Source organism: Ooceraea biroi, chromosome 8 (assembly GCF_003672135.1).
Source record: "Ooceraea biroi isolate clonal line C1 chromosome 8, Obir_v5.4, whole genome shotgun sequence".
NCBI classification, from domain to species: Eukaryota; Metazoa; Arthropoda; class Insecta; order Hymenoptera; family Formicidae; genus Ooceraea; species Ooceraea biroi.
The window spans coordinates 33,746-58,205 of NC_039513.1; the positions used below are offsets into that span (position 1 = coordinate 33,746).

Here is a 24,460-nt window from a genome sequence, read left to right on the forward strand (position 1 = left end):
AAGCTCCCACATTCGATTTACATATTCTTTAGTGAAAATGTTTGAAATGACTCAAAATGAATACCCTGAAATGGATTTTACCGACAAGAAGGATAAAGGCATAAAAAGTTCAAATAAAGTAATATGTAGTGATTGAATATTTTCAGCTGGATTTCTGTATATGTACAGAATAACCGCACTCAAAGTACACCAGAAGATTCCTAAGATCATGAAATATATATATGTATATATATATCACCTCGTATGTATTGCCGGTATATATATAATAAAATATATATATATACATATGATGACTAATGTGTTTATTGTTTATCTCGGATGTTTTTTGTACGGTACGGAAAATAAAGACATATTATTAGATGAATGAAATAAACAAGTTTGTTTCCTTACATGTAGTGTGCTATGTAACGTTCACACGGAAGCATTATTTCTTTCTGAAAAGAGCGACAGTGAAAATGTGAGAAAATATGAATTTGTTTTTACTGGGCTCAGAATTAAAAGATAGAGCAACAACATTACAATGGGCGAGAGAATTGGGACTGATACCTAGTTCGCGGTATTGTAATACTCATAAGCAGCAAATGGTTTTAGATGACTCTCGAGGTGTATGTGGAGAATTTTGATGTCGAAAACGCCGAAAATATGATCATAATGTAACTTTCAGTAGAAACACATATTTTGAAAGGTGCCATATATCACCGGAAAAATGTTTGACATTAATATATTGTTTCGTTGTTGGAATGTCTTTCGAGCATGCTGTTCGTGAAAGCAGTTGGATTAATGGAGAACAAACATCTACTGAAACAGTAGCAGATAGATATTCTTTCTGTCGTGAAGTTCGTGCAATAATTAGACAAACAATATGATGAAGAAGGTTTTCTTCTATTTAATATTTATTTTTTATTATGATATATAATATAAATATATTAATATTTAATATATTAAATATTTTATACTATTAATTAATATATAATTTTTATTTGCAAATATATATCAAAAAATATTTAATTACTGCTATAATAATTTATTTGAAAATTTTATATCTTTATCAGGTTATATTGGAGGAGAAGGTTGCATTGTTGAAGTAGATGAATGCAAAATCGGTCGAAGAAAATATGAACGGGGGCGTCTAGTTGAGGGATCTTGGATATTTGGAATGATAGTCCACGGACAATCTATAGATTACCGTTAAAAAGAAATATGTCCTAACAATCAACGAGATGAATCAACTTTATTGAGTTTAATAAAAAAAACATGTTGCTCTCGATACTGAAATTCATTCTGATTGTTGGAAAGGATATACAAATTTAATACAACATGGATATAAGCACAAGACTGTTAATCATTTTGTAGAATTTGTGGATACTGACAGTGGAGCACACACTCAAACTATTGAATCATCGTGGCGAATAATGAGAAGGTCGCTGAGTCGGGGGGGTATTAGGATAGACAATTTAGCTGACCATTTGTGTGAGTTTTATGGCGACGAAATGTGAAAAAATATCATTTAGATCCATTTCAAAAATTAATTACAGATATTAAAAAAGTATATTTTGGTTCAAAATAATAAATTTATTAAAAAACTTAAAAATTTCAATGTTTATTGTATTTATATTTAATCCATTTGTACTTTATGTTGCTTGCCTCGGGTTTAGTTGGCGATATGGTTCCAAATCGACTGGGTTATCGACTGTCCACGCGAAGTGAGGTTCACTTCATTAGTAAGTTGGGTTGGGTTAGGTTAGGTTAGGTTAGGTTTTCATAGAGAGGGATGGGATCCAGGCGGGGGGTCGCGTAGGGTAGGCGCTGGTAGGAAATGGGTATCCCTACCAGTTGCATAAATCCTCCACGATGGGAAGTTACGGTACAAGTGGTGGTGGCCCCACTTTACCGTATTCTGGGATGTGCTCCGGGGGGAGCGGTTAGGGATATACCAGCGCGGGTTGGGAGCGATGGAGGCCTCGAGGGCCCTCTCCCATGGTAATGCTTCGGCTGAGCTGGGAGAGGAACCTCTTGGTGACCTATGCACCCTCCCGCGCAAGGCAGGCCATGGCGGTTATAGGTTTAGTGGGTTAAAGCCCCACACTCCCCGTGCGTCCTCCCAGGGACCACGGGAAGTCGAAGAGGATTCCCCCGCCTTAACAAAAAAAGAAAGGTTAGGTTTTCATTTTGATCAAAAAGGAAAGTTTTTACACAGTTTTACAAATATCCAGCCGAAAAAAACAAAAATCACTATTTATTACTTTGTTTGAACTTTTTATGTCTTTATCTTTCTTGTCGGTAAAAATCCATTTCAGGGTATTCATTTTGAGTTATTCAAGCATTTTCACTAAAGGATATGTAAATCGGGTGTGGAAGCTTTTCGGAAGTTTATCCCTTGGAATGTCATCAATTGTATGACAATAACTATGTTTCCATCGAGGGTTAAAGTCGGGTCAGAGTCGGGTTGGGTTATCCGTTTCCATCGGACCTTTGGTAGGGTTCAGGTTCGAGTTTGGTGTTTCTACCGCAAGAGCGCTCATTCCAACTCGACTCTGACCCGACTCTAATCCGACTTTAACTCTCGATGGAAACATAGTCAATATTCCTTAAGTGGGTTCTATAGGCATCGACATCTTTGCGGAACGACAAAAAAAGCCGCGAGTACCATCAGGTCCTGATGGCATTCTCATCACGTTCTCAGGTAAATGCATCATTGTGATACCACTGTTACTTCTAGATCGACAGAATCCATTTTGTTCCGAACCCGAAGAACATAAAGATAATCTTCTGATGTTCATATCGTAACCAGAATCACGACTGCACGTTGATAATCTTCTTAAGAACGATCCGTAATCAATCGATTCACGACGACTTGTGATATAACAGCTTTCTTCATGTTCCATAGAGGAACCTACAACAGATGATAAAATCATAAATTAATTATGTAGGTTTTCCAGCAAGTTACACAGACGATACAGTGTAACACTGTGTCCAACACAGAATGTTCCAACTGTGACACTGTGTCACACTGCTCGACATAGTAAAAAGCTAAGTACAAGCGTGTAAAATGTCCCAGTGTTACCAATATTTTAAGAAATCTTATATTTAGTATTTAAATGGTGGTTTCCAAAATTTGTATAATAAAAATAAAGAACCGTAATACTCTACTGAGATTTTTAGAACCATAATACTCTACTGAGGTTTTCAGAAATCAAACCTACACTTTACTGTTCCAACAAGAACTTTACACGGTGTAACACAGTGCAATTTTCCGTGTCCTTGCTGGAAAATAGCCATCATTTAATATTAAGGGGATTCTGGAGTCGTCTGTATTACCGACGTAGTAAATAACATTTTTTAATGTAATCTTTTTATTGATTGCGCAGAATGAAAAATCCTCTTGAACGATGAAAGAAATCTTGCACGATATCAAGGAACTAATTTTTTACTCTTGTCTACGATTTTACATGCGAAATTTGGCATGGAATTTTCCAAACAATGGATTTTTTTATTACGTTTCTAAATTCACTTTGAAAAGCATCATCGTATTCATTTAATGTGTGACCAGTGTGGATGATAGCCATTTCGTACATGCAAAGCCAAATTGTTATATTAAACACATTATTGTACGAGGTTAGGTTAACAAGCCGATAACAAACCTGTAATTTTCGAACTTTTTCCCGTTTCGAGGCTTTGTATATACGAAATAGCTATCATCCACACTAGCCACATATTAAACGAATACGATGATGTTTTTCGAAGTGAATTTAGAAACGAAATAAAAAATTCATTGTTTGGAAAATTCCATGCCAAATTTCGCATGTAAAATTGTGGACAAGAGTAGATTAGTTCTTTGATATCGTGCAAACGGATTTCTTTCATCGTGCAAGAGGATTTTTTATTTATTCTAACTAATAAAAAGATTTCATTAAAAAATGTCATTTACTTCGTCTGTATTACCGGCGAAATCGGTGATTTTCCTGCACACTAATCTTTTTATTAGTTGCACAGAATAATAATTCCTTTCCACTATTAAAGTACACCCAGTAATGAACTGTAAGGTGGTTGATTTTATCTTAAAAACGAGGAAAAGTTAGAAAATTACAGTTTTGTTATCGGCTTGTGACATAACCTCAAAATGATGTGCTAACATATTTGCTATAATATTTTTGTTTTGCAGTTTGTACGCCTAAAGTAACACCAGCTTACAATCAGGACAGGATCAAGGAAAATTATGAAACTTTTAGAAATGAGGTTGCTCCCTTAAACTAAATAATTACCGAAATGAGTTTAAAAGCCTAGTAAAAAAGATTAGCGTGCAGGAAAATTTCGTGAATATGAATGTGAAAAATGCAGTGAAAAATCGAAGTAAAGGATAAAACAGAGCACGAGATTAGGTCCTGGATATCGTGCAAAAGGATTTTTCATTCTGCGCAATCAATGAAAAGAGTTATTAAAAAAACTCATTCATTCTATCGGTAATACAGACAACGCGAAGGAGTTCACTAGCTACTCCTTTAGAGCATATATACTGGAGGAGGAATTGTCCATATCTCCCCTACTACGAATGTCAGGCAAACATCTGTGCGAGAGAGAAAGGTATAAAGTTCTATTCGTCCACTGTGCGCATGCGTTTCTATGACCGCGCATCCAAGCTGCACATCCATATGTCCGACGCGTATAAGTCGTATACAAGTCGCATTTGCTTAAGGGGGGAGAGTCAAGTAAATGACCTAAACTGTGCGATTTTTTTTTCGAAGAGAATAATAAATCGATTGTTTTGAAAATTAGTGCATGTTTTTATATAGTATTTAAACTGAATACAGGAATTTGTTTATGTAAAAATAATAAAAATTCATTGAGCAGTAGCTGGTCGAAGTTGCCTCCTCCGCGAACGCGCCGTGGATCGCAGCTCAGTGAATTTTCAAACAATCGATATGTCCTTGTAGATACATATACTTTAACATCTTCTCCTCAGCATGAACCTAACGGATTGTGAAAATTTTTGCAATAAACAGTTGTTTTTTGCAATTGTTTGTAAAGAAAAAGTCGTTTTTTTTAAATTGCTATTATTTTCTCAATTTAAAATTTTTTTCTTAAATAGGTTCATGCTGAGGAGAAGATGTTAAAGTATATGTATCTACAAGGACATATCGATTGTTTGAAAATTCACTGAGCTGCGATCCATGGCGCGTTCGCGGAGGAGGCAACTTCAACCAGCTACTGCTCAATGAATTTTCATTATTTTTACATAAAAAATTCCTGTGTGCAGTTTAAATACTATATAAAAACATGCACTAATTTTCAAAACAATCGATTTATTATTCTCTTCGAAAAAAATCGCAAAGTTTAGGTACTTGACCCTCTCCCCTTAACCTATTTTTCTGTGTCGCGCTGATTAATCTGAGCATATTAATTTAATATATACACAAAATGCCTTATTAAAAGTATTATAGAAATATATATCCCTCTAAAAAACCTTACAAAGGTAAAAAAATACGTCAAGTACATAAAAAAGCAAAACTAAATATGTTGAAATCCATATACTATGTTTACACGAGCGCTACTCCTGTAGTAACTTATTCGAATTATCGTAAGTTACTATAATTCGAGTAAGTTACTAGAAGTAGCGCTCGTGTAAACGTAGTAATAGTTAACTAGCCAAGTACCTAGAAGCAATTCAGTTTGAGGATTTGTAATTTGAAATAATACTTGGCGTGCCCGGGTCGCATTGGACATGCATTCTTCTAAATTTGTACTGCCTTGAGTATTTTCACTAATGACTCGTAAATCTTTGTATTTGGTAATATTAAAACAAATACGTTTACAGTTTTGCACATTAGCGGAGTGATTATAAATATCCCTTTTCATTACTCACTCAATACAAATAATTTACACATAGAGTTTACACAAATTATAGGTAGGACGTACGTTTTAATGCGACCCGGGCACGCCAAGTATTATTTCAAATTACAAATCCTCAAACTGAATTGCTTCTAGGTACTTGGTTAGTTAACTATGGATTTCAACATATTTAGTTTTGCTTTTTTATGTACTTGGCGTATTTTTTTACCTTTGTAAGGTTTTTTAGAGGGATCTCATTACTTTTTGTAAAAATTTGTTACATTTCATTAATTTTAAATGTTTTTATGTATTTTTGTATTGCCACAATAATATGTCATTTTATTTCTGCTGTGAGATCTCATCAAATATAAAAATGTTGGATAATAAAGATTTATCTAATCGTGCAAATATTCTTAATATTTCTAATTGTCAAATATAAATTGTGACAATTTAAAATTTTCTCTCTCTCCCTCTCTCTTTCTTTCTCGGTTTCATTCTATGAGTATAAAATGTTCCAACTTATATCTTAAATTGTCATCATTTATATTTCAAAATTAGAAGAATTATATCCTTATCATTGCGACGCATCACAATGATTTCGTTTAAAACAAGTAATTTTTAATTTTTTATATAATAGTTTTTGCGATTTATATCTTAATCGTAAAATAAAATATTTTCCATGTATTAAAATCAGTTTTAATTCATAATAAATTAAATCGTGCATCTGTGAACGCACCTTTGAGTGACAAAATCGCTTTGCATGTTATGTGCGAGCATACGTACGTGAGTTTGAACCTGATTTCGGAAAAGGAGGAAAACGAAACGTCACAATTCTAACATTCAGTTACAATATCTCAGGATAAACTGCACCAATCTTATTCGAATTTGTCGCAATCGAAAGCTTGCATCCATAATATGCTATTAAAGTGCCGTTAGATTTTTACATAAGGCTTTAGTTCCTGAAATATTTTAATCAAAAGTTTGTTTGACATGAATTTGGCATGAAATTCCGGATAAGCTATACGGTAGCGCTTGACGTTTATGCAATGAATTTGGGAACGTTCGACGTCTATGCAGTGATGCTTATTGCTCGAAACCTTGTTTTTTTACGTACTTGACGTCGCGACGCTATCGTGTCGCTTGATAAATTTACGGGTGCATTATGAAGCCAAGTGTGCGACTAATTTAGTTGAAAAAAAATATATTAGGCATAAGTTTACCAAATTAATTCATTTTGTACATGAATAAAGATCAAGCGACGCGGTAGCGTCGCGACGCCAAGTACATAAAAAAATAAATAGCCGCTTGATACGGCACTGGCGCGGCATCGTCGAGGCGCTACCGTATAGCTTATCCGGAATTTCACGTCACACAAACTTTCGATTAAAATATCTCAGGATCTAAAGCCGTAATCAAAAATCAAACGGCAATTTAATAACAGAATATGGATGCAAGCTTTCGATCGAGACCACTCCGAACGCGATTGGTGCAGTCTATCCTGAGATATCGTAATCGTATGCTAGAATTGTGACGTTTCGTTTTTTTTCTCCAGTCCAGATTCTTGTTCAGACTCACGTACGTACGCTCGCACGCACACAAGCAAAGCGAGTTTGTCCGTAAGGTGCGTTCACATAAGCGCGTTATGGAGAATTCACACTGCGTCTGATACGTTGGGTATTGAGATATCGCGAATCTGCTTGCGCTGACTTTTTGACAATTGTTTGTAGTTTCGTTTTGTTTGTAGTTGAACTGTTCAAAAGGTATTAATTAACATTTGTTTAAATAAAAATAGCTAACTTTGCCATTTCTTAAGATATCGCGAATCCGCTTGCGCTGTCTTTTTCAGAATCGTTTCTAGTTGTTTCGTTTGTAGTTGAACTTTCAAAAGTTATTAACATTAGTTTAAATAAAAAATAGCTAACTTTGCTATTTAAGATATCGCGAATCCGCTTGCTCTATTTTTTTCAGAATCGTTTCTAGTTGTTTCGTTTGTAGTTGAACTTTTAAAAGTTATTAACATTTGTTTAAATGCAAAATAGCTAACTGTGCCATTTGTTAAAATATCGCGAATCCGCTTGCACTTTCTTTTTCAGAATCGTTTGTAGTTGTTTCGTTTCGTTTGTAGTTGAACCGTTCAAAAGTTATTAACATTTAAAGGAAAAATAGCTAACTTTGCGATTTGTTAAGATATCGTGAATCCGCTTGCGCTGTCTTTTTCAGAATCGGTTGTAGTTGTTTCGTTTCGTTTGTAGTTGAACCGTTCAAAAGTTATTACCATTTGTTTAAATAACAAATAGCTAACTTTGCCATTTATTCAGATATCGCGAATCCACTTGCGCATTCTTGTTCAGAATCATTTGTAGTTCTTTCGTTTTATTTGTAGTTGAACCATTCAAAAGTTATTAACATTTGTTTAAATAACAAATAGCTAACTTTGCCATTTATTCAGATATCGCGAATCTGCTTGCGCTGTCTTTTCAGAATCGTTTGTAGTTGTTTGTAGTGCTTTTCGTTTGTAGTTTAACAGTTCGAAAGTTATAAACAATTAAACAAATTACAAAAAGCTAACTTTGTCATTTCTGGAGATATTGCGAATCCGCTTCCGCTGACTTTTCAGAATCGATTTAATATAACATAAACCTGAAGAGGAAGAAAGACTGCTGGAGAAATGGAAGATGTTTAGTTGAGAACAAATCCGTGAGAGAGAGAGATATATTTTCGTAGTATACTGATTTTAATGTGACGCAGGCTGGCGAATATATTTTAATCTGTATCTTAACATAATACTTACTATCTATACTATAAATATAGTTTCACTTTGAATTCTTACCGGTGTACGATAGAGTTCTTTTGAGCAAAATAATTTCTGCGATCGGTGTATGGTATGTGTATGTGTGTTTTATGTAAGTGCACAAGTGTACATATACTTTATAGAGAATTTAAACGCCAATAATTAGGAATAATAATTAATAACAAAAATAATCTATAAATAATTTATTTTTTGAACAATTAAATTCTATGCTATTTAAATTTTAAAAATTTACAAAAGGAGTGAGATCCCTACAAAATCTTTTTAAAAAAAGAAAAAATATATACGCCAAGTACATAAAACTGTCGGACTTTGTAAAAACAGTGTAATTCACAAAATCTTTCTAAAAAAGCTTAATTATTCATTATTCATTCAAAAATATATATGAAATCAATGCAAGTAGCCAAGTGAATAGCCAAGTGTGTAGCCATAGTGAAACAAAAATAGCCCCAAGTTTCGTTGTTATTATTCGAAAGTGCACTGTTCACAAATGGATATGAAATCAATGCACTTTATCTAGTATTTCTTTAAAAATGGATTTTGTCAATGCAATATCCAATAATTACATACAACAACAGATTTTATGCAAACTTAATCCAACAATTATATGAAACAAAAGTTTTATATCATAGTGAAGCAAAAAACTTGGCGTGCCCCTATTAAGATGGAATAGCCCTATCCAATTATAACCATTGATGTAATTATTATGCGGTGCACGCCAAGTTTTTTGCTACTATGATATCAAAACTTTTGTTCAATATAATTGTTGGATTAAGTTAGCATAAATCTGTTGTTGTATGTAATTATTGGATATTGCATTGACAAAAATCCATTTTTAAAGAAATACTAGATAAAGTGCATTGATTTCATATCCATTTGTGAACAGTGCACTTTCGAATAATAACACGATAACTTGGCTATTTTTGCTTCACTATGGCACACACTTGGCTATTCACTTGGCTACTTGCATTGATTCATATATATTTTGAATGAATAATGAATAATTAAGCTTTTTTAGAAAATTTTGTGAATTACACTGTTTTTACAAAGTCCGACACGTTTTATGTACTTGGCGTATATTATTTTTTCTTTTTTAAAAAAAGATTTTGAGGATCTCACTCCTTTTTGTAAATTTTAAAATTTAAATAGCATAGAATTTAATTGTTCAAAAATAAATTATTTATAGATTATTTTGTTATTAATTATTATTCCTAATTATCTGGCGTTTAAATTCTCTATAAAGTATATGTACACTTGTGCACTTACATAAAACACACATACACATACCATACACCGATCGCAGAAATTATTTTGCTACAAAAGAACTCTATCGTACACCGGTAAGAATTCAAAGTGAAACTAATATTTATAGTATAGATAGTAAGTATTATGTTAAAGATACAGATTAAAATATATTCGCCAGCCTGCGCTCACATTAAAATCAGTATACTACGAAAATATATCTCTCTCTCTCACGGACTTTGTCTCTCAACTAAACCATCTTCCAATTTCTCCAGCAGTCTTTCTTCCTCTTCAGGTTTATGTTATATTAAATCGATTCTGAAAAAGTCAGCGGAAGCGGATTCGCAATATCTCCAGAAATGACAAAGTTAGCTTTTTGTAATTTGTTTAATTGTTTATAACTTTCGAACTGTTAAACTACAAACGAAAAGCACTACAAACAACTACAAACGATTCTGAAAAAGACAGCGCAAGCAGATTCGCGATATCTGAATAAATGGCAAAGTTAGCTATTTGTTATTTAAACAAATGTTAATAACTTTTGAATGGTTCAACTACAAATAAAACGAAAGAACTACAAATGATTCTGAACAAGAATGCGCAAGTGGATTCGCGATATCTGAATAAATGGCAAAGTTAGCTATTTGTTATTTAAACAAATGGTAATAACTTTGAACGGTTCAACTACAAACGAAACGAAACAACTACAACCGATTCTGAAAAGACAGCGCAAGCGGATTCGCGATATCTTAACAAATCGCAAAGTTAGCTATTTTTCCTTTAAATGTTAATAACTTTTGAACGGTTCAACTACAAACGAAACGAAACAACTACAAACGATTCTGAAAAAGAAAGTGCAAGCGGATTCGCGATATTTTAACAAATGGCACAGTTAGCTATTTTGCATTTAAACAAATGTTAATAACTTTTAAAAGTTCAACTACAAACGAAACAACTAGAAACGATTCTGAAAAAAATAGAGCAAGCGGATTCGCGATATCTTAAATAGCAAAGTTAGCTATTTTTTATTTAAACTAATGTTAATAACTTTTGAAAGTTCAACTACAAACGAAACAACTAGAAACGATTCTGAAAAAGACAGCGCAAGCGGATTCGCGATATCTTAAGAAATGGCAAAGTTAGCTATTTTTATTTAAACAAATGTTAATTAATACCTTTTGAACAGTTCAACTACAAACAAAACGAAACTACAAACGATTGTCAAAAAGTCAGCGCAAGCAGATTCGCGATATCTCAATACTCAACGTATCAGACGCAGTGTGAATTCTCCATAACGCGCTATGTGAACGCACCTTGACGGACAAACTCGCTTTGCTTGTGTGCGTGCGAGCGTACGTACGTGAGTCTGAACAAGAATCTGGACTGGAGAAGAAAAACGAAACGTCACAATTCTAGCATACGATTACGATATCTCAGGATAGACTGCACCAATCGCGTTCGGAGTGGTCTCGATCGAAAGCTTGCATCCATAATATGCTATTAAAGTGCCGTTAGATTTTTACATAAGGCTTTAATTTCTGAGATATTTTAATCGAAAGTTTGTGTGACGTGAAATTCCGGATAAGCTATACGGTAGCGCCTCGACGATGCCGCGCCAGTGCCGTATCAAGCGGCTATTTATTTTTTTATGTACTTGGCGTCGCGACGCTACCGCGTCGCTTGATCTTTATTCATGTACAAAATGAATTAATTTGGTAAACTTATGCCTAATATATTTTTTTTCAACTAAATTAGTCGCACACTTGGCTTCATAATGCACCCGTAAATTTATCAAGCGACACGATAGCGTCGCGACGTCAAGTACGTAAAAAAACAAGGTTTCGAGCAATAAGCATCACTGCATAGACGTCGAACGTTGCCAAATTCATTGCATAAACGTCAAGCGCTACCGTATAGCTTATCCGGAATTTCATGCCAAATTCATGTCAAACAAACTTTTGATTAAAATATTTCAGGAACTAAAGCCTTATGTAAAAATCTAACGGCACTTTAATAGCATATTATGGATGCAAGCTTTCGATTGCGACCAATTCGAATAAGATTGGTGCAGTTTATCCTGAGATATTGTAACTGAATGTTAGAATTGTGACGTTTCGTTTCCTCCTTTTCCGAAATCAGGTTCAAACTCACGTACGTATGCTCGCACATAACATGCAAAGCGATTTTGTCACTCAAAGGTGCGTTCACAGATGCACGATTTAATTTATTATGAATTAAAACTGATTTTAATACATGGAAAATATTTTATTTTACGATTAAGATATAAATCGCAAAAACTATTATATAAAAAATTAAAAATTACTTGTTTTAAACGAAATCATTGTGATAGCGTCGCAATGATAAGGATATAATTCTTCTAATTTTGAAATATAAATGATGACAATTTAAGATATAAGTTGGAACATTTTATACTCATAGAATGAAACCGAGAAAGAAAGAGAGAGGGAGAGAGAGAAAATTTTAAATTGTCACAATTTATATTTGACAATTAGAAATATTAAGAATATTTGCACGATTAGATAAATCTTTATTATCCAACATTTTTATATTTGATGAGATCTCACAGCAGAAATAAAATGACATATTATTGTGGCAATACAAAAATACATAAAAACATTTAAAATTAATGAAATGTAACAAATTTTTACAAAAAGTAATGAGATCCCTCTAAAAAACCTTACAAAGGTAAAAAAATACGCCAAGTACATAAAAAAGCAAAACTAAATATGTTGAAATCCATAGTTAACTAACCAAGTACCTAGAAGCAATTCAGTTTGAGGATTTGTAATTTGAAATAATACTTGGCGTGCCCGGGTCGCATTAAAACGTACGTCCTACCTATAATTTGTGTAAACTCTATGTGTAAATTATTTGTATTGAGTGAGTAATGAAAAGGGATATTTATAATCACTCCGCTAATGTGCAAAACTGTAAACGTATTTGTTTTAATATTACCAAATACAAAGATTTACGAGTCATTAGTGAAAATACTCAAGGCAGTACAAATTTAGAAGAATGCATGTCCAATGCGACCCGGGCACGCCAAGTATTATTTCAAATTACAAATCCTCAAACTGAATTGCTTCTAGGTACTTGGCTAGTTAACTATTACTACGTTTACACGAGCGCTACTTCTAGTAACTTACTCGAATTATAGTAACTTACGATAATTCGAATAAGTTACTACAGGAGTAGCGCTCGTGTAAACATAGTATATGGATTTCAACATATTTAGTTTTGCTTTTTTATGTATTGACGTATTTTTTTACCTTTGTAAGGTTTTTTAGAGGGATATATATTTCTATAATACTTTTAATAAGGCATTTTGTGTATATATTAAATTAATATGCTCAGATTAATCAGCGCGACACAGAAAAATAGGTTAAGGGGAGAGGGTCAAGTACCTAAACTTTGCGATTTTTTTCGAAGAGAATAATAAATCGATTGTTTTGAAAATTAGTGCATGTTTTTATATAGTATTTAAACTGCACACAGGAATTTTTTTATGTAAAAATAATGAAAATTCATTGAGCAGTAGCTGGTTGAAGTTGCCTCCTCCGCGAACGCGCCGTGGATCGCAGCTCAGTGGAGTTTCGAACAATCGATATGTCCTTGTAGATACATATACTTTAACATCTTCTCCTTAGCATGAACCTATTTAAGAAAAAAAATTTTTAATTGAGAAAATAATAGCAATTTAAAAAAAAACGACTCTTCTTTACAAACAATTGCAAAAAACAACTGTTTATTGCAAACATTTTCACAATCCGTTAGGTTCATGCTGAGGAGAAGATGTTAAAGTATATGTATCTACAAGGACATTTCGATTGTTTGAAAATTCACTGAGCTGTAAACCACGACGCGTTCGCGGAGGAGGCAACTTCAACCAGCTACTGCTCAATGAATTTTCATTATTTTTACGTAAAACAATTCCTGTGTGCAGTTTAAATACTATATAAAAACATGCACTAATTTTCAAAACAATCGATTTATTATTCTCTTCGAAAAAAAAATCGCAAAGTTTAGGTCATTTACTTGACTCTCCCCCCTTAAGCAAATGCGACTTGTATACGACTTATACGCGTCGGACATATGGATGTGCAGCTTGGATGCGCGGTCATAGAAACGCATGCGCACAGTGGACGAATAGAACTTTATACCTTTCTCTCTCGCACAGATGTTTGCCTGACATTCGTAGTAGGGGAGATATGGACAATTCCTCCTCCAGTATATATGCTCTAAAGGAGTAGCTAGTGAACTCCTTCGCGTCGTCTGTATTACCGATAGAATGAATGAGTTTTTTTAATAACTCTTTTCATTGATTGCGCAGAATGAAAAATCCTTTTGCACGATATCCAGGACCTAATCTCGTGCTCTGTTTTATCCTTTACTTCGATTTTTCACTGCATTTTTCACATTCATATTCACGAAATTTTCCTGCACGCTAATCTTTTTTACTAGGCTTTTAAACTCATTTCGGTAATTATTTAGTTTAAGGGAGCAACCTCATTTCTAAAAGTTTCATAATTTTCCTTGATCCTGTCCTGATTGTAAGCTGGTGTTACTTTAGGCGTACAAACTGCAAAACAAAAATATTATAGCAAATATGTTAGCACATCATTTTGAGGTTATGTCACAAGCCGATAACAAAACTGTAATTTTCTAACTTTTCCTCGTTTTTAAGATAAAATCAACCACCTTACAGTTCATTACTGGGTGTACTTTAATAGTGGAAAAGGAATTATTATTCTGTGCAACTAATAAAAAGATTAGTGTGCAGGAAAATCACCGATTTCGCCGGTAATACAGACGAAGTAAATGACATTTTTTAATGAAATCTTTTTATTAGTTAGAATAAATAAAAAATCCTCTTGCACGATGAAAGAAATCCGTTTGCACGATATCAAAGAACTAATCTACTCTTGTCCACAATTTTACATGCGAAATTTGGCATGGAATTTTCCAAACAATGAATTTTTTATTTCGTTTCTAAATTCACTTCGAAAAACATCATCGTATTCGTTTAATATGTGGCTAGTGTGGATGATAGCTATTTCGTATATACAAAGCCTCGAAACGGGAAAAAGTTCGAAAATTACAGGTTTGTTATCGGCTTGTTAACCTAACCTCGTACAATAATGTGTTTAATATAACAATTTGGCTTTGCATGTACGAAATGGCTATCATCCACACTGGTCACACATTAAATGAATACGATGATGCTTTTCAAAGTGAATTTAGAAACGTAATAAAAAAATCCATTGTTTGGAAAATTCCATGCCAAATTTCGCATGTAAAATCGTAGACAAGAGTAAAAAATTAGTTCCTTGATATCGTGCAAGATTTCTTTCATCGTTCAAGAGGATTTTTCATTCTGCGCAATCAATAAAAAGATTACATTAAAAAATGTTATTTACTACGTCGGTAATACAGACGACTCCAGAATCCCCTTAATATTAAATGATGGCTATTTTCCAGCAAGGACACGGAAAATTGCACTGTGTTACACCGTGTAAAGTTCTTGTTGGAACAGTAAAGTGTAGGTTTGATTTCTGAAAACCTCAGTAGAGTATTATGGTTCTAAAAATCTCAGTAGAGTATTACGGTTCTTTATTTTTATTATACAAATTTTGGAAACCACCATTTAAATACTAAATATAAGATTTCTTAAAATATTGGTAACACTGGGACATTTTACACGCTTGTACTTAGCTTTTTACTATGTCGAGCAGTGTGACACAGTGTCACAGTTGGAACATTCTGTGTTGGACACAGTGTTACACTGTATCGTCTGTGTAACTTGCTGGAAAACCTACATAATTAATTTATGATTTTATCATCTGTTGTAGGTTCCTCTATGGAACATGAAGAAAGCTGTTATATCACAAGTCGTCGTGAATCGATTGATTACGGATCGTTCTTAAGAAGATTATCAACATGCAGTCGTGATTCTGGTTACGATATGAACATCAGAAGATTATCTTTATGTTCTTCGGGTTCGGAACAAAATGGATTCTGTCGATCTAGAAGTAACAGTGGTATCACAATGATGCATTTACCTGAGAACGTGATGAGAATGCCATCAGGACCTGATGGTACTCGCGGCTTTTTTTGTCGTTCCGCAAAGATGTCGATGCCTATAGAACCCACTTAAGGAATATTGACTATGTTTCCATCGAGGGTTAAAGTCGGATTAGAGTCGGGTCAGAGTCGAGTTGGAATGAGCGCTCTTGCGGTAGAAACACCAAACTCGAACCTGAACCCTACCAAAGGTCCGATGGAAACGGATAACCCAACCCGACTCTGACCCGACTTTAACCCTCGATGGAAACATAGTTATTGTCATACAATTGATGACATTCCAAGGGATAAACTTCCGAAAAGCTTCCACACCCGATTTACATATCCTTTAGTGAAAATGCTTGAATAACTCAAAATGAATACCCTGAAATGGATTTTTACCGACAAGAAAGATAAAGACATAAAAAGTTCAAACAAAGTAATAAATAGTGATTTTTGTTTTTTTCGGCTGGATATTTGTAAAACTGTGTAAAAACTTTCCTTTTTGATCAAAATGAAAACCTAACCTTTCTTTTTTTGTTAAGGCGGGGGAATCCTCTTCGACTTCCCGTGGTCCCTGGGAGGACGCACGGGGGAGTGTGGGGCTTTAACCCACTAAACCTATAACCGCCATGGCCTGCCTTGCGCGGGAGGGTGCATAGGTCACCAAGAGGTTCCTCTCTCAGCTCAGCCGAAGCATTACCATGGGAGAGGGCCCTCGAGGCCTCCATCGCTCCCAACCCGCGCTGGTATATCCCTAACCGCTCCCCCCGGAGCACATCCCAGAATACGGTAAAGTGGGGCCACCACCACTTGTACCGTAACTTCCCATCGTGGAGGATTTATGCAACTGGTAGGGATACCCATTTCCTACCAGCGCCTACCCTACGCGACCCCCCCGCCTGGATCCCATCCCTCTCTATGAAAACCTAACCTAACCTAACCTAACCCAACCCAACTTACTAATGAAGTGAACCTCACTTCGCGTGGACAGTCGATAACCCAGTCGATTTGGAACCATATCGCCAACTAAACCCGAGGCAAGCAACATAAAGTACAAATGGATTAAATATAAATACAATAAACATTGAAATTTTTAAGTTTTTTAATAAATTTATTATTTTGAACCAAAATATACTTTTTTAATATCTGTAATTAATTTTTGAAATGGATCTAAATGATATTTTTTCACATTTCGTCGCCATAAAACTCACACAAATGGTCAGCTAAATTGTCTATCCTAATACCCCCCCGACTCAGCGACCTTCTCATTATTCGCCACGATGATTCAATAGTTTGAGTGTGTGCTCCACTGTCAGTATCCACAAATTCTACAAAATGATTAACAGTCTTGTGCTTATATCCATGTTGTATTAAATTTGTATATCCTTTCCAACAATCAGAATGAATTTCAGTATCGAGAGCAACATGTTTTTTTTATTAAACTCAATAAAGTTGATTCATCTCGTTGATTGTTAGGACATATTTCTTTTTAACGGTAATCTATAGATTGTCCGTGGACTATCATTCCAAATATCCAAGATCCCTCAACTAGACGCCCCCGTTCATATTTTCTTCGACCGATTTTGCATTCATCTACTTCAACAATGCAACCTTCTCCTCCAATATAACCTGATAAAGATATAAAATTTTCAAATAAATTATTATAGCAGTAATTAAATATTTTTTGATATATATTTGCAAATAAAAATTATATATTAATTAATAGTATAAAATATTTAATATATTAAATATTAATATATTTATATTATATATCATAATAAAAATAAATATTAAATAGAAGAAAACCTTCTTCATCATATTGTTTGTCTAATTATTGCACGAACTTCACGACAGAAAGAATATCTATCTGCTACTGTTTCAGTAGATGTTTGTTCTCCATTAATCCAACTGCTTTCACGAACAGCATGCTCGAAAGACATTCCAACAACGAAACAATATATTAATGTCAAACATTTTTCCGGTGATATATGGCACCTTTCAAAATATGTGTTTCTACTGAAAGTTACATTATGATCATATTTTCGGCGTTTTCGACATCAAAATTCTCCACATACACCTCGAGAGTCATCTAAAACCATTTGCTGCTTATGAGTATTACAATACCGCGAACTAGGTATCAGTCCCAATTCTCTCGCCCATTGTAATGTTGTTGCTCTATCTTTTAATTCTGAGCCCAGTAAAAACAAATTCATATTTTCTCACATTTTCACTGTCGCTCTTTTCAGAAAGAAATAATGCTTCCGTGTGAACGTTACATAGCACACTACATGTAAGGAAACAAACTTGTTTATTTCATTCATCTAATAATATGTCTTTATTTTCCGTACCGTACAAAAAACATCCGAGATAAACAATAAACACATTAGTCATCATATGTATATATATATATTTTATTATATATATACCGGCAATACATACGAGGTGATATATATATACATATATATTTCATGATCTTAGGAATCTTCTGGTGTACTTTGAGTGCGGTTATTCTGTACATATACAGAAATCCAGCTGAAAATATTCAATCACTACATATTACTTTATTTGAACTTTTTATGCCTTTATCCTTCTTGTCGGTAAAAATCCATTTCAGGGTATTCATTTTGAGTCATTTCAAACATTTTCACTAAAGAATATGTAAATCGAATGTGGGAGCTTTTCGGAAGTTCAGCCAAAAAATAACCATAATAAAATTTATCTAGAGATAAATACTTTCGTATTATTAAATTAATATAATTATTAATACATACCATTATTAAATTTTGCTTATGTGTATTAAATATGATTAATATACAATATACATATTTCAACTTTATTTTACAGTTATTATATCTTGTCCGTTAAGGGGATTCTGGAGTCGTCGTCGAGTTTTTTAAATAGATCTTTTCATTTGTTGCGCAGAATGAAAAATTCTTTTGCACGACAGGAACTAACCTTGTGCTCTGTTTTACTCTTGGTCACAATTTTAGAGATGCACATATGCTCAAAATTGTTATTCCAATCAAACTTTTTTACTAGACTTCTGAAGTCTCTTTTAAAAGCTTCCTTATATTCTTTCTTTCTGTCTCTTTGTCCATAGCTACTCATTTTGTACGTACAAACTGCACAGCTTATATATATTATAAGCATATATATTATCATAAGATGCAAGCCACAAGTCGGTAATAAAACTGTAATTTTCGAAATTATTTTTCATTTATAATATTAAGTCCTGGTCATTGACAAACATTTTTATGTGTATTGTAATTGTGGAAAAGGATTTGTTGTTTTATGCAACCAAAAAAGAGTCTGATTGGAAGAAAGTTGATGGTAAAACAGACGACTCCAGGATTCCCTTAGGAAACTCAAGTACCTTGACCAAACTATTTGGCCTTCCCCATTTCTCAATACAAAACTTTCTCGGTCCCGTTGAACCTTGTAGAGCCGCAAAATCTTCGTTTTAATATTAATAATATACAGTGACCGGCAAAAATAAAAAGCTACCTCCTTAATTATCCTGTTTCGCATTATATTTTAATAAAAATATTAAAATAATGTTATTTTTATTGATGAAATATGAAGCATTTATTATATTTTAAAAGGTTAAGTTTAAAAAGTACATAATTTATTGCTTATTTTTAATTTTACTTATATTTCTTAAATAATACAATTTATTAAATTGACAAAATAAAAAAGCCACTAAGGTCTATTTGGTATAATATGTATAACTAGCAAACCCGTCGCGCGAGTAAAAGGATAGATCTCTAGCTAAATTTTACGCCACCCTTGAGCGTCCCCGGAATTTCCCCAGCTGGCCCTGCGGATGCCCCCTTTTTCATCCGTGGATGAGGCACATTTTTGTTTGATTGTATTGGGTCGTCCGGAAAGTTCGTGCCGATTTTTAATAGATGGCGTTGGAACATGTCTGAATATATCAATGTTATTGAAAACATACGATTTATATACATATGCTTAAAGGTGACATTTCAACGCATCTTTAGGAAAAAAGTTGTTTCAGATAAATTGATTCGTGTCAGTTTTGTACTCTTTTGAAGATGGAAGAAAACAAAGAACATTTTAGACACTTGATGCTTTTCTATTACCGGAAAGGCAAAAATGCCTCACAAGCAACAAATTCGATATGTTCTGTTTACGGAGAAGGCGCTTTAGCTGAAAGAACCGTACGTAAGTGGTTCGCTAAGTTTAGAGCTGGTGATTTTAACCTTAAAGACCAAGAACGCTCGGGCAAACCCTCTACTACTGATGATGACCAACTCAAGACACTGATCGAGAATAACCCGCGCTACACGACACGTGAATTAGCAGAGATACTGAAAATATCGAAAACCACTGTCCACGATCATGTAGTGAAGCTTGGTTACGTAAGTCGCTATGATGTATGGGTTCCGCATAATGTGGCCGAAAAAAATTTAATGGATCGCATTTCCATCTGCGACTCGCTGTACAAGCGCAACGAAAACGTACCATTTTTGAAGCAATTAGTGACGGGTGACGAAAAATGGATCATTTACAACAATGTAGAACGAAAAAGATCCTGGGGTAAGCGAAATGAACCAGCATTAACCACTCCGAAAGCCGGCCTTCATCCAAAAAAAGTCATGCTCTGTGTCTGGTGGGATTGGAAAGGAATCCTATATTATGAGCTCCTACCACACAACCATACGATAAATGCAGATAAGTACTGCTCGCAACTGGACGAATTAAAGACAGCGATTCAGGAAAAACGTCCAGAATTAGCTAATAGGAAGGGCGTCGTGTTCCGTCAGGACAATGCCAGACCTCATGTTTCTTTGACTACCCGACAAAAATTGTTGGAGTTTGGCTGGGATGTGCTACCTCACCCACCGTATTCACCAGACATTGCACCTTCAGACTTTCACTTATTTAGGTCTTTGCAAAATTCTCTTAGCGGCAAGAACTTCAACTCTTTGATCGACATAAAAAACCACCTTGAGGAGTTTTTCGCCGAGAAACCTAAGAAGTTCTGGGAGAATGGAATCTTCCAGTTGCGTGAAAGATGGACAAAGGTTGTGAAACAAAACGGTGCATACATAAGTCAATAAATATTTATCGACATAAAAAAATGTTGCCTTTGAATTTTCCTTCAAAATCGGCACGAACTTTCCGGACGACCCAATACATCCAAAATCTCAACCGTTAAAAAATTAGCTTTGGTTACGTAACTTAGGGGTCAAAGTTCAGAAAAATAAAAACCTGAGACCTTTGGGACCATGCCTGATCGATCCCCGTTGTCCGTTTTGACCTATGACCTATGGTCTAGGAGTTCTCATTATATTTTCGTATTAGTATTATACAGGGTGTCTCAAAACCTCCGTCCAATATTTTAATAGCGTATTCTAGAGGTAAAATAGAGTGAAAAATTCTAATACGAAAATTGCGAGGCTACAATAGTTTTTGAGTTAGAAGCGATCAAAGTTTCCCAATAATATTGCGTAAAACTCGCGCGCTCAGGCCCGTGACTACACGCGTACCGATCTGTCATCTGTTAATGATTTTCAAGTCAGGTGATATGGATTTTTACTGCACAGCTGATTTTGTCATTTATTATGTATAGCGAAAACATTTAATTTTTTAAAATAAAAATTTAAATAATTAATTATCACATTTGATAAAACATATAATGTTCTCACATTTGTGAAAAACGAAATACATTTTTGTTTTAATCAGAAAGATAAAAATTAATTTATTATTATTATTTTTTCTCTTGTGACAGGTTCTGAAAGGAAAATAAGATTAAGTTATCTATTTTATCGAAATCTTGTTTTTTATTAATATCACACATACCTTTAATTTTTTGTAAACGTAAACATTTAAAAACAATTTTTTTCTAAATGTTTACGTTTATAATAAATTAATTTTCACCTTTCTGATTAAAACGAAAATGTATTTCGTTTTTCACATGTGTGAGAACATTATGTTTTATCGAATATGATAACACAGGCCGACATGATTTTTGCTGTTTGAATATAAAATATCATTTTCGATGTATTTTTTCACGCTGAACACGAATCTGGCCGCGAAATTGCTCTATGGCATCAGGTTTTTGAGAAAAATGAGGTTAAAAGTGTCAAAAGTGACGTTTTTTGCCATTTTTATGATTTTTTCGCTGGTAAAATAATTTTTATTTTTTACCTTCGTTTTCGCCATCTTAAAGTGCCAACTTTATCTTTAAACTCGATTTTTCAAAACTCCGTAGGATTTTTTTTCGCCTAGTTAACCACTTCGCTGTCAGACGAACATTTCGTGCTAAAAATGTACTTGGAGAACAAAACTTCAGAACTGGATAATAATGATTTTAATATGAAGGTTTTTGAGGTCGCTGAATCCAAATCTGAAATAAGATTTTAAAAATTCAAAATGGCCGATCCAATATGGCGGACCAAAATTTGTAAAACTATTAGAATTTCAACAAAATTTGGTATATACTGTTTTTTTACTTCTAGGTGGGTTACATTTCGCTTCTCCAAATGAGATTCTGGCATTTTAAATCTTCTGTGTATAATGTACTTTATACGAGCAAATATTAACTGTACCTTACTGATGCAAACACAGTATCCTCCACCATGTTCTTTGTTCGTAGACCGTTTAGCCGCAGTAGGAGCGATTTTACCTTCTACGTTTACCAGAGTGCACCACGTGGAGGCAGCCTACATCATACTCTTTTGATCGTTTTTTTATGTTTTTAGCTTTGTTGTTTTTAAATTGTTTTATCATTTTTTATCATTTTAATTTTCATTTTTTAATCTTTTTTATAATTTCATTTTTTTATTTTTAAATCATTAAAAAGATATTATATAAGCACATATGCACATATAAACTTAATAACATAATATCATAAATACTTAAAATCAAGTGCTACGGAGACCAAAATGTTAGTCTGACAGCGGAGTGGTTAATTTGGCGAAAAAAATCTTACGGAGTTTCAAAAAATCGAGTTTAAAGATAAAGTTGGCACTTTACGATGGCGTAAACGAAAATAAAAAATAAAATTTATTTTACCAGCGAAAAATTCATAAAACTGGCAAAAAACGTCACTTTTGACACTTTTAACCTCATTTTTCTCAAAAACCTGACGTCATAGAGCAATTTCGCGGTCGGATTCGTGTTCAGCGTGAAAAAATACATCGAAAATGATATTTTATATTCAAGCAGCAGACAAAAAGTCTAAAAATGTGTAATTAATTATTTAAATTTTTATTTTAAAAAATTAAATGTTTTCGCTATACATAATAAATGACAAAATCAGCTGTGCAGTAAAAATCCATATCACCTGACTTGAAAATCATTAACAGATGACAGATCGGTACGCGTGTAGTCACAGGCCTGAGCGCGCGAGTTTTACGCAATATTATTGGGAAACTTTGATCGCTTCTAACTCAAAAACTATTGTAGCCTCGAAATTTTGGTATTAGAATTTTTCACTCTATTTTACCTCTAGAATACGCTATTAAAATATTGGACGGAGGTTTTGAGACACCCTGTATAGATATAATACTTTGTGATTTCCACGTCAACAGTTTTGTTTATCGTGAAGTTTGTCATGTTCGCGTTACTGTGTTCACTTCATGTTATTGCATTCATTCTTCCGACATCGTCTTGCTTTGGTTATTGTCCGAAGTCCGTAATCAAAAATGGGAGGAAAACCAATTTCCATACAGGTTCGAAACTTAATTGCGGGATATTCAAAAAGGTCTTTCCCAACGGAAGATAGCCAAAAACTACAAAGTAAGCAGAGGAGCGATAGAACAGATCAGAAGGAAGTTCCAGTCAACTGGATCGGTGATAGATAGAATCGGAAGAGGCCAAAAACGAGTAACATCCAAGCGGGAAGATATGAAAATAGTCCGAGAAGTTAAAAAAACCCAAAGATTACTGTCAGAGAAATTCAGGAAAATATTCATCTCAATGTTTCTGACCGTACTGTTCGTTATAGACTTAATAAAGCAAATTTACACAGCCAGTTCACACGTAAACGACTTTTCATCAGCGTTATCAATAAGAAAAAACGTTTACAGTTTGCTCGGAAGTACGCGAATATGCCATTGGACTTTTGGAAAAAGATTCTATGGACAGATGAAAGCAAATTTGAGTTATTTGAAAACAAAAGAAGCGGATTAGAGTCTGGAGAAAACGCGGAGAAGAACTTCAAGATCGTCATACTCAGAAAACTGTAAAGTATGGTGGAGGATCTATTATGATCTGGGGATGTTTCTCATGGGCAGGAATCGGAAATCTTGTAAAAATTGATGGAATTACGGCAGATGTCTACATTGACAGAATTAATGAAAATTTAGAGGAGTCTTTGCTGAAACTCGGGCTAAAAGATAATTTTATTTTTTAGCAAGATAACGACCCGAAACATACAGCAAAGAAAAGTCAAGCTTTTTTCCGTACCTGTCGAATCAAACAGCTCGAATGGACTTCACAGTCTCCAGATTTGAACCCAATCGAAAATCT

General features: G+C 34.0%; 1 long non-coding RNA gene across 1 annotated transcript in view; it reads left to right on the plus strand.

Annotated features, from left to right (window-relative positions):
- Positions 1–18,661, plus strand: part of LOC113562391 — a 19,441-nt gene extending 780 nt beyond the window's left edge. The window contains exon 2 of the long non-coding RNA XR_003406890.1: positions 18,404–18,661. This is a non-coding gene — a long non-coding RNA (uncharacterized LOC113562391). The remainder of the gene's footprint in view (positions 1–18,403) is intronic.
- The last annotated feature ends 5,799 nt before the right edge of the window (positions 18,662–24,460 follow it).